Genomic DNA, 12461 nt, shown 5'->3' with positions numbered 1-12461 from the left:
TCCTATCCCTTCACTGGTAATTTGAGAGCTGTGGGGGAAATGGTGGTCTGCCACGTGTAATTGGACTTCAGTCACTGATGGTCTCTGGCCATGATTGCTGGGGCTGATGGGAGTTGGAGCCCAACAACATCTAGAGGGGCGCAAGTCCTCCATCTCTGTTTGGGTTCACTCAAGAGATTTTAGATTTCAAGTTTTGAAAGTGTTCCCAGGGTGGTGTGTGTTTCTTCAAGGTTTGTATACAGTGGTACCTCGGGTTACAGACGCTTCAGGTTACTGACTCCGCTAACCCAGAAATAGTACCTCGGGTTAAGAACTTTGCTTAAGGAAGAGAACAGAAATCATGCAGCGGCGGCATGGCAGCAGTGGTAGGCCCCATTAGCTAAAGTGGTGCTTCTGGTTAAGAACAGTTTCAGGTTAAGAACAGACCTCCAGAACGAATTAAGTTCTTAACCCGAGGTACCACTGTACTTAGGTATGAGGAAGGGAATGTGCCCTAATGAAGTAACCTCAAAAAGAGTGATCATTTATCACACAGCTGGTCCTCCCCCTATTGTGGTTTAGTTGCTGTAGTCCCACCACAAGGACAGGGGAGAAATTCATTTCAGTTTGAATTTATGAACCAATGTAATTCACACTTTCTGAAGCAATGTGAAAAACCCAAACACAGCCATTATTTGAAATTTGTATTCCTCCGAATTTTGCAATGCAGTTCTCCTGCAGAGTATTGCGTACAAAAATGACCATACTAGGGTAAAGTGTCTATAAAAATGCACATATTGGTGAAAATAGCATAGAAAATGCACTATATAAGGGAAAATTGCTTTGCATTAGACTGTCATAACATTCTCTGGGAGGCTCACGGACATCAAATGATAAAGTAAGTTAAAATGCAATATCATCAGACAAAGCTGGACATTACCTTGGAGCACCGTGTTTCTTTTTGTAAAATCAAATAACCTCCCTGCCCCCACAAAAAAAAAGAATTGAGGCATGATGCAGAAGGTCTACCCTTTTTGCCACATGAAGTGGTCCTGATCCAAATCCCGCCCTCCACCCAGCATGAAAGCTGCTTTTAGCCACAAGAGGGAAAACTTTATGTGCCTTATTTCCATGTGGTTCTGTTGCACTTCTAAATTAATAGGCTCTCAGCTGCCTGACTTCACTGTTAAAGTGATGCTAGCTTGAGATTGCCAAAAGTGGAAAATGCCCATTCTATCCCCATCTTGCTCAGTATGGAGAAGCACTGTAAAATATTGGCATCATACGTGAAGAGACTGTGTTCTTTTGAACCATTTGCTTTTACTGCTGTCAGATTTTTTTAAAAGTCCTATGGCGCAGTTGTTACTTATTGTTACCTCATAGTTTCAATGGAACAACTGAAAAATCATTTCTCCCACCCCTTTTTCTTCCCCTCTTCCCCTTCTCTGTCTCTGAGCCTTTGCCTCTACCTTGTCTACACGTGTGGGGGGGGCATGGAGGGGAGAGTCATCTTTGCCACACTTGCTAGCATACTCAAACAACACAGAGATGGAGCTTCCGCGAGTGTAAGCATACTCTGATGGCTGAGGAGGATCATCTGCATAATTGGGGGGCAAAGAGCAGTCACCTCCATTTTGAAAAGCTACATGAAAAGAGGCATACAGATCCTCTGAGCGTTCTCATACATACCACGAATTCCAACCCTTCTTCATAGTATTATACAAGGTTGCATTATCACAAAATGTTATATGTACTGTAAACACCATACAGATATTACCTATTAAGCATGGCATTTGGAATAAAATTCTGACACTGTTTAGTGTGCAGCAGGCTGCCGAGCTCCATGGTGTCAGAATCACAGCTGTGGTTTGTAAAGCACAGCTTACCTTTAGCTCTTTAATCCTCTTCTTTGTATGGCCCCTTTTTATATTCCCCTCAATGGCTTGCTAAAAATTCCTTTGCTGACTTAAAATTATTCTCATTATATTATTTCTGCTCTTAATCAGATCTAGTCTCGTCTGCTGCATTAAGCATAGTGCATTTTCATTTACCATTTTTATAGATTGCAGCAGTTTGATCTAAAGGAGTAAAAATGCCCTGTAATGTATTTGGTTCAGCATTTAAGGGACGGACACACACACACACTATTTTGTTAGGGTTTTATTATTATATAGGCACACATTATTTAGACATTTACACACAGGGCTCCTGCTTATAAAGTACTTTATTATATACAATGTGTTGGTTGTCAAGGAAAAATATAGATATATAAGGAAAATTCCAAGATATAGGTATGGAGCAAGTACTCTTTGAGGAGAAAACCCCAGCAGATGTAAAATCACAAAATACGCAGCAAAGCAAATTGTGGAAACATAGGTTGTTGGGCAGTTAAATATGCCCTAGTGAGTTCCGAAATAGTCCCCTATTCCCCTAGCATAGAAAAGGACAACACATTTAGTAAGTTAAAAGTGCTTTACTTACAAACTCTCCAGAGGTCAGATTCATGTGCTTTACGATTCAGTATTCAGGAAACGTTGCACAGGCAGTAAAACGTGGCTTAGTTACAGTGATGAAAGTTCCAAAATTATTGGTATAGGAACTCAATAAAGGCTTGTTAGAGCCATGCAGTTTGAGCTTGGAGCAACCAGCTCAGATCTCTTTACATGCTGAGCTTCTCAGGTAGACTGAGGAAGAACAATAGGCTTGAATACCTTCCTCTGAAGGTGAGGGTGCATGGCCTAGTTAAGCCTGGCATTATTCTATGACATTAACTCCTTCATGCATTAATTAGACTTAAGCATATTGATTATATGGGCCTGGTTATCCCACAGAATGATACCCTCACACTGAAGAAGTAAATCATTTGGATGTGTTTATATCTTTGGCTAAATTTACATTAAAATTATGTGTGTGTGCATATGCAAATCAGAGAGAAAATTAGAGGGAAAGAAGGACAATCGCTCACACGTCTTTGCAGACACCCCACAATCACTCCTTCCTCTCCATCGCTATCTCTATGCTCTAGCTCTATTCCATCACAGAGGTGTGCTCCCTTTTGCTTCAGCACCTACCTGGTGCTCCCAGCCAGGCAGAATGGGATTCTGAAGTAGAATGGGAGTTTGAGGACCATCACCTTGGAAATCTATTGACTAAGGATTAAAGAGTTGTACATTCCATACTTCTTTTTGTTACGCAGGGGAACTGGCAGCAGGGAATGAGATGGGATATTAACTCTCTCCAGGAATCTCCAAGGGATGGAAGGAGGAAGAAATCCTTGTGTGTAACTGGCTACACACAACAGAATGCATTTTTGGCATGTTATTTTCCTTAATATCTTAATTTTTATGTACACTTTCCCCTTGTCTATGCATTTTTGTAAACATTGGTTAAAGAACTACATTGCAAAATTTGGATAAGTCTGAATTTTGAAGGATTGCTGTGTGTTCCATTACCTATGTCGGAGATGGCCCTCCAGGAATCATTGCACTCTAACTCTTTTCAGTCGCAGTATTATCAGTAGTCAGGAATATTGGAAGTTGTAGTTGAACAACATCTAGAGAAGAAGAAGAGTTCGAAGAGTTTGGATTTGATATCCGGCTTTATCACTACCCGAATGAGTCTCAAAGAGGCTAACATTCTCCTTTCCCTTCCTCCCCACAACAAACACTCTGTGAGGTGAGTGGGGCTGAGAGACTTCAAAGAAGTGTGACTAGCCCAAGGTAACCCAGCAGCTGCATGTGGAGGAGCGGAGACGTGAACCCCGTTCACCAGATTATGAGACTACCGCTCTTAACCACTACACCACACTGGCTCTCCTGAGCAGGTGTGCGGGACAATTGATCCTCCAGATATTGCTGAACTACGACTCACATCAGGATGAGTCCATAGCCAAGGATGGTAGTCTGATTGCCCATATCTGCACACATTGCCCATATCTGCACTATATGTTACTATCCAATGGTTTGTTTCATTTTATTCCAAAGGCATTATGGTATTAGGTAGTGCCCTAAGTCTTAGACTTCTTTTTTAAAGTAGTGTTTCAAATACTGTACTCTTAAATATATATTTTTTTTCTTAGCTGCTCCCACAACCTAGTTCAGCTTTTCTTCCTACACATTTATTTTGCTTTCTCATCTGCATCCCGTTCTCCTGACAAAAATGAAAAATTTCTCTCCTGCATGTGATATAACTTCCAGATAAGGTGTTTCGTGACCATAAAACATCTCCGGCTCAAGAGCTAGTGTTCTCAAGCTCAAGAAAATAAAATCTTTCTTCCAAAGACTCACAGCTCCCTCCTCCTACTTTGGACATTTTAGATTTGTTATTGGTAATTTATGAAGCAACCACTTGAGCTGGGAACATACAGTGAGGTTAAGCAGCTGAATATTTAAATGTACTCACAAGAATATGAATCAGCCTGAAAGGTAAACACTGCAAGCCAAGGTTTAAAAATAGAACTGATTTCACACAAATAGAACAGCAGATTGTCCTGTTTCTTTGGGTACATTTATTGTTAATAGGGCAGAACTGAAAAGCCATTGCTTTGATTTTAGGCCAATAAATAAATAAATAAATTATTTTGCTGATGGTGTGGTAGGTGAAGATTTACAAAGATTTCTTCCAAAACTGTTTGATAGCGAGAATATTTACCTTTCTTCAGTCCAGTTTGTTTCCTTTCTTTGCTGCTATTTCCATGCATCTTGTTTTCTTAGATCATTCACAATGGTGATCTTCCTGACCAATCAGAAATCATGACAGCATCGTGCAATGGCTATTTTCACTGTAGCCTTCCTCTTGTCTAATTGGCTAGCTCTGTTCCCCCAGCTGTCATCTATTGGCTAAAAAGAGTGAGTGGCCCAAACAGGCTATTTTCTCACACAACGAATGGGCCAAATACACATTTAGCTTGATATCCCAGGTTCTACAAGGACTAGAAACTTGATTATTTAAAACAAATTAACAAATCCAGAATTGGACCTGAAGAAGAGGGGGGAGAGAAAGAGAGAGAAAGAATAAAACTTTGCATAGAGTATACTAATGCAATGGTAAACATCAATACTGATTACGTTTTATCCTTTGTTATATGATTTTGAGATTAGTTCTAGAAATTGGAATTGTGATGTTCATATCCTCTAAGCTATAAAAAGACGTTACAAATGATTGGCTCCTGCTCCCCATCCCAGGTATACACCTGAGGTCTTTCACCACAGACATGAGAGACAAAAATTAGGTTCTTATTTTTATTTCCTTAGATACTTTTTACTACAATGTGAAGCTAATAATACTATAGGAAGGGGTGGGGGACTCTAACAGCTGTGACCAGTTCCAATTAATTAGATGCCAGAACTCTGAAAACACATTCAATAACTTCAAACAGATACTTGACTTTGTCCATCAACAGATAGATGTTATCTTGGAAGATACGTTTTGATAGACAATTTGGAAAGAAAAATCTATTTCTTCTTTAAAATCAAGATAATTGAGTCTCCCGAACAGACTGAATTGGCCAGGGAAATCTACACTTGCAATTTAACTTGTCGCCCAGGAAAATGTGCACACCATCCATTTCGTAACCTTATTAAATTTGCATCTGATTCCTGCTGATACTGCTATTATATGTTACACAAAACACTGCTATACAGAGGCACAAAGACCCCCTTAAGTAGTTGAGGGCCTCTTAAACCAGAGTCTCCAGGACGGTAATTTATATGCCATCACTAGTCTGGATCATCAAGAGGCCATGCAGAGTAGGCCTTTGATAAAAGGATGCCCCTCTAGGTTGAAGTTCCAGCCTGGTGAGAGTCAGATGAGTTCCCATCTTGAATACAGTTGGCTAATTCTCCAAACCAATTGAGATCCGCCAGGCTTCGTAAAGCCCTTGTAGCTAAGCCAGTTTATTAACCTGAGCAGCTCTACTTGTCTTCAGAGCTAAGGGAGAACTTTCAGTTAAATTTAAAAAGCAATCCTACCTATCTGGCACATACTTAAAAGAAGCAAAACAACCACCACCACCAACAACTATCCTTCAAAATTCACCCTGTTCTGAATTTTGTGGTGTAGTTCTTAAAACAAAACTGCATATATTAATGCAAAGTGCACAAAATATGCATTTATTAATTTAGTAATTTAATACATTTTATTAGGCAAAATTGCATGCAACAATGTGAATACAGTCGTACCTTGGAAGTCGAATGAAATCTGTTCGCCTGACTTCAGAAACCAAGGTGCGGCTTCCGATTGGCTACAGGAAGCTCCTGCAGCCAATCAGAACCCGCAGAACCCGCGTCAGACGTTCAGGGTCCAAAGAACGTTCACAAACCAGAACACTCACTTTGCGGCGTTCGACTCGCAAGGCGTTCAATGAGGTATGATTGTACTAGGATATATGCACAATAAAATGGTGGTGGGTTTTTGTTTTGTGTGTGCCCCTGCTCACCACTGCTGCTGCTCTAATCCATTCCCTGGTCAAGCATTGTTGACCTTAAGTGAAAATAAATTTGTCAGGAGATCTAATTTTACCCAGCAATCTGAACAGAACACACCCTATGGCAGCCTACCATGGTTTTGATAAGCCTTCTGTTTGTGTTGCCTCCCTGGGATAGAAGATGACATTTGCAGACATGTACCTGTTATTTTTCCCCCTGCAGTGTCCTTGCATAAACTCTGTTTGTTTCGGTCCACAACTTGTAAAATGCATGCCAGATCAGCTTGCTCTTGCATTTTGTGAAAATGATGTAATTGACTTCGATTCTCTAGTCTGTGTTGCGAGAACTCCTTGAGCAATGGATTTCACTATTTGCAGTTCTATTGCTGTTGTTCATTGCCCACCATCACCAAGTAGCTATTTGCATGCCCCCAGGCATATTGTAATTTGTTTGCCGTGTGGTGTCTTTGTTCTTGTATTTGTGCAATGCCAACAGAGCAATTTGTGTTCCAGACTGTCCTGTCCTATCCTTTTTAAATCACACCTGCAAATTAAGTTTCTCTCTTTCTGTCTCTCCATGAACAGATACTTTACCTTACATTCATATGACAACCAGTGAATCTGTTTGATGACAACTCAGTCATCATATACTGTTGGAAGAAACAGAAGCCAAAAGAATGTGGGGAAACAGAGTTAGATATATTTTATTATATGCATAACTCTACAGAACAGAAATAACCAAGTATGTGAAATGATTTCTAAAAATAATCTCATAGGCAAAGTTTTGGAACATAGTAATGCTGGTCTACCCTGTATGGCTTTATTGCCTCCAACAGATAAACAAAACCAAAAATTTGAAAACACTCAGAGTGTTTCCAATTTTGGGGAGATTTTTTAAAAAACCAAATAGTTTCACTTAAAGCAAGGACAATTGCTTTAAAATGATGTGAAAATATTTTTAAAAATAGGAACAATATTTAATATGCATGATTGGGGGACATTTCCATGAAAGGATAAGGAAACAAGGATGATGTCCACTCCCCATGCAATAAAATGGAAGACAGGGTCAGAGAGTAGAGGTTGGTGATTGCTTTTTTTCTGTGATGCTTACTTAGAAGTAATCAAAAACAAAACAGCACAGTAATGGTGGAATAGATAAAGAGAGATAAAGGGGTGCATGTGTGTGCAGAGGGTGTTTGAGAGGGATGATCGAATGGCGTGTTTTTGCTTTTACTGCTGCTCAGAGAGTTGGTGCTATGCTCCCAACACCCAGTCCTCCACCTTTCATAGGAACATAAAAGGCTGCCTTTGACCCATCTAGCTCACTAATGTACATTCCACACTGATCTAGGGGTAGACAGGCTACGTGGCCAGCTGGGGTGCTAGGCTTGAGTGGTGCCTGTCACAGTCTGCATACTCAACTTCCAGTCACAATGAAAACAAATGGTTTATCTTTACTTGCACAACAGGCAGTAATGACTTGTATGACCAGTATAGACTTAGACAGTGGTGGCTGGTGCCTGTTGGAAATTATAGACCCGAAGATCCAGAGACAATGACAGGCAAAACCATCTCCCTGATTGGCTGTATGTAAGAAGCAGGCAATGGTGTCTTGCTGAGTGCAGAGTAAGATTGGTGGGGAAGTGCTAGATTTATTCTAATAGACCAACCTTCATTGGCCTTGAATTGTATTGTTTTGTAATTCATGTGGATATCTACAGTGGCATAGCAAGGTCAGGTGGTACCCGGTGAGGAAAATTTCTTTTCATCCCCCACATACATTGAAATCTAGTTGGACTCCCAAGAGACTGCAATCTACTCACAGTATAAAAAAACTGCCTGTGAACTACCCATTGTCATTGCCAGGAGTTGCTGAGCTTTTTTTAGGGGAGGGTTGGCCAGAGTTGTTGAGGGTTTGGGTTGAGAGTTCCCTCCACCCTCCACTTATTTGCTCGCCTGCCTCCTTCGCGTCCTCTCCCTGCATGCCTCTTCCAGCAGCCAGAGAGTATGAGGCTGTCAAAACAAAAGGGGAAGGGGGAATGCTGCAGCTCCACCCTTCCCCAAACAGATCAAGGTAGGCGGGAGTCGTGGGTGGGTGGCACGCTGAATGACAGCCCCCTAGGAGATGAAACCCGGGGTGGTCTGCCCCCCACTCCCACCTTGCTCCGTTCCTGGATATCTACACCATCTTCTGTGATGGTGATCCATCTGGCATCCAGATCATGCATTCAAGTTGTGAGCTGGGCTAGAAATGCAACAGAAATAAGACGTTTGAAAGAGGAAGAAATGGAGCAGGTTGTGTACATGCCTACAGACAATGAGGAGAGCCATTTGGACAGGGGCTGGCCCTATTGTTACGGGAAAGAAGTGGTAGACCAGAGCAATGCTGTGGTAGGAGACACCATTTCCATTGTGGCAGGTGCTGTTAAGTTGTCACTTTCTAAATTCATATTGAATACCATGGCAACTTACACACCCAAAGCTGTGCGGGATAAACAATGTTGAGATAAAATTATTACTGTGTCTTTTATTTTAGGCAGTGTTGGCCCTCCCCCCTCAAAACAGAACAAAAATAAATCCTTGTACAAAACTATCTAACAATGATAGTCCTTTAGACTGAATGCATTTTTTTTAAAAAAATCAATTTTTTGTTAATGTCTTTATAGATTTTTAAGATTAAACCCACTTCAAGCCAATCTTTTGAATTACTAATTAATTCATATTGTAGCTACCCTATAAAACTTGCTTCTTGAGCCTGATCTTTGATATACTAATAGTTCAATACTGCTTTTCTGGTAGGCATTGATGAATCTGGCCTAAAGGACAAGCAGTCAATAGAAAGATGATGATTAACTAACTACCCTGGTTCTCCAACCAGGTCTTCACTGAGCAATTGGCATTTTCTAGTAACAGCACAAATCAGCAAAATTCTACCTAGCTCAAAATTAGGCAACCCCCAAACAGCCCAATGATAACTAAGCATGCCAGTATCCTTAGGACATCGACTAATTGCTGTGGGAAGAGGAAACCTTGGGGAAGCACTCAAAATGCAATATTTCGCTGCAGGGTCACACTAATAATCACCTTAGTTCTTGACGTGCTGGTTCTTAAGGAGCCAAAATGGCATTACTGACACATATGGGGCTAGGAACTATTAGGTCTTCAGGGCAATGTCCCCTCCACCTAATAGGACTGAGCATGCTCAGAGGCCATGGGATGCTCTGTTCCTATTGCAGGGGGTGGATGGAAAACCAGGGTTGATGGAATGGAGTGTGCTGGGAAAAGGCAGCATTCTAACTATACAGCCATAAACAGGAATTTTGTTGAAGATCCCACATGTTGATCAATGATCAAGTTGTACGTACCATATAAAAAACTCTGTACCTCATTTAACCACAGCAGTAATGGTTACACTTTATTGCAAAAACATGTGAAATGAAGAGGAGAAGAAATATGGAGATGACAGGGCACAAACACCTCCCAAAAGAGAGAGAGGCAGACAGACCTTTGCAAAAGAAAGGGAAAATAGTACAGGAGAGAGCAATTACCTGCTGCAGGACTTTAACTTCATAAAGAAGAAGCTTTGATTGCCGTTACAAAGTGAAAATGAAAATGAGCCACTTGACACTAACAAGGAAATAGGAGGAAAATAATTGTTGCATTGTTGTAGGGAATGACAATGCCACACTTCACACCCGCCAAGTGAAAATGAGCTACTTCAGTCAGAAAAGGTGACGAGCTAATTACAATAAGCTCTGTGACAAACGTCTCAATAGTAGAAAACAAAATGTTAAGGAGTTATTTGCACTCTATCACATTTTATGCAAATTGTGGGGCAGATGAAAGGAATGAAAGAACAATTTGTGACTAATTCTCAACTCTTCAAAACAAACAAAAAAGCCCAGAAGCAAGGATAATAAATAATTTTGCCCATGAAAGAACTGTAGGATGATGTTCCAAACACAGACATGATTAGCTGCAATAGAAAATAATGAAGGGTATTGAATTTGGTTGTTTTTCCCCCCTTTCAAAACAACATACTGCATATTAGCCCAAATGCACTAGTTAAAAAGGAAGGAATCTTATAAATGATACTTTTTCTTTTTTTTTTAATCCATATCACCTGGCTTCAGAGCAATTTTGATGCTGTAATTACTTTCTGGTTGCTTAGATTTGCAAAGATTTAAACCATGTTTATTCACTGCCTCCTTCCAGGTTGGAAAGCTGCTGTGAAGAGCATAAATAGCTAGTCCAGCTGAAAATAAATCCAAGCAGTTTTTCCCCCTTGCATGTTCAGTAGTACCAGCATTTTTTCCACTCAATTGTATCTCAGAGTTGGCTGAGCCTGCAAAACTACACTGCGCAAAAAGGAAGAAATGCTATATGTTTGTTTTGCAGATCCCAAGTCATTACTGTGGAGCTGAGCCTGGAGCATCTAAAAAAAGAACTAAAATAAAATAAAATAAAATAAGGAAAAGGCTATATTTCTTGGCTGTTCCTAGCATATAGAGGTGGGTTGTTGCTTCTATTGCGCTTATAAGCAACAAAACTGGCAGCAATTCATTCTGTCCAGGAGATTCCTACATAATATACATTTGTGGTGATCAGCTAGTACCATGTAGACTTGTCTGCTGGTGTCTCATATTTTACCATATCAAAAGATGACTGATTTCACCTATAACCTAGGGGTGCTTGAGGAATTTAATGTTTCCTATATGAAATATGCAAAATCCTACATACAAATGCATGTATTATACATTTAATATATATAAAAGTGTCAAGCTCCTTGTGATACCGTGGAATTCAATTATGTACACTCAGCTAAAAAAAGCACTCCGTTGCAGGACATCTCCTATAAAAAGTGGCAAGGAACTCTTTTGTTTTCCTTGTTCCTCCTTCCTTCTCGTAAGATGCCATCTAGCAGTTTAAGATTCCATTTCAGTCTTTTCTTCTGCCTGCCACTCCCTTCCTCTGTTTTTTTTATTTATTTATTTATTTATTTATTTATTTATTTATTTATTATTATTATTATTGCCTTGTTCTGCAGGCTCACAGGTGCAAAGTCGAGGAAAGCAGTAAAAAGATGGGGAAGATCTCCCTGTGGAGATCTCCCACCACTTACAAGCCAGCACCCAGCTCCTGCTCACAATTGGGCCTCCCCTCATAGTCAGATTAATATCTCCCCATGGGGCTTCCATCCCTTGTGAGCTAGCAGTCTGTGCTCAGATCCTGCTCACAAACAGCCTGCCCCTCATGACCAGGCAAACTTTTTTTCCTCCATTCTGGAAAGTCAGGAAGGAAAACAGAGATTCTTATTTACTAGAGAAAGAAAATTGCCAAAAGAACAGATTTCAGATTTTCTGCTCCTAAAGTCTTGAAACTAGGTGACTTTTTTTATTGAATCGTGCTTTTATAATATTTATTATTTTACATTCATTGTATATGTAGCAAGGCCACATTTTAACATTGTATGACTGTGCTGAAAGATGATTGAATTATCATGGTGCTTTTTGGGGGTTCTACATACACATTATCCATCAAAGCAGGAGTGAAACACTTTATGTTCCTTTATTTCTAAAAGAACTGCAAAAAGACAACGGCCATTTTGTCAAGGTCAGGGATCTAGTCCCATGGTCTCCCAGTTACAATGTTCTCTTTGTAGCTTGTAGCAAACACACTGGCAGGCTACCTCTAGGTGGTGTAGTTACTTTTTAGCATCCATTTTTAAAATGTAACCTGCAAGGAAAAGATTACTTTTGATTCTCCGATATTCTGTTTCCTTTCAACATAAGACACAAAGGCAGAGTGGAGCATTAGAGCTGTTTTTTTCCTTTCTCCAATTCTATCTGTCAATTTTTCTATAGTCCGGTTACAGGCATCACCGACAATTTCTTTCCTGTCACTCCATCCCCAGATTAGGGACAATGGAGGCTTACTTTCTTAACACACTCTCAGCAGGATTTAAAAGTCAAAATCCCCCCCCCCCTTTCCTCCTGCTGGCTGGGGGGGTTGATAAGTAAAAATGAAGGAAATTCCCAGCTGTCAATTTGCCCAGCTT

This window comes from Podarcis gaigeae, assembly GCF_964106915.1.
Source record: "Podarcis gaigeae genome assembly, chromosome: 9".
Lineage (NCBI taxonomy): Eukaryota > Metazoa > Chordata > Lepidosauria > Squamata > Lacertidae > Podarcis > Podarcis gaigeae.
The sequence above is the reverse complement of the archived record's forward strand: the minus strand, read 5'-3'. Positions refer to the sequence as shown.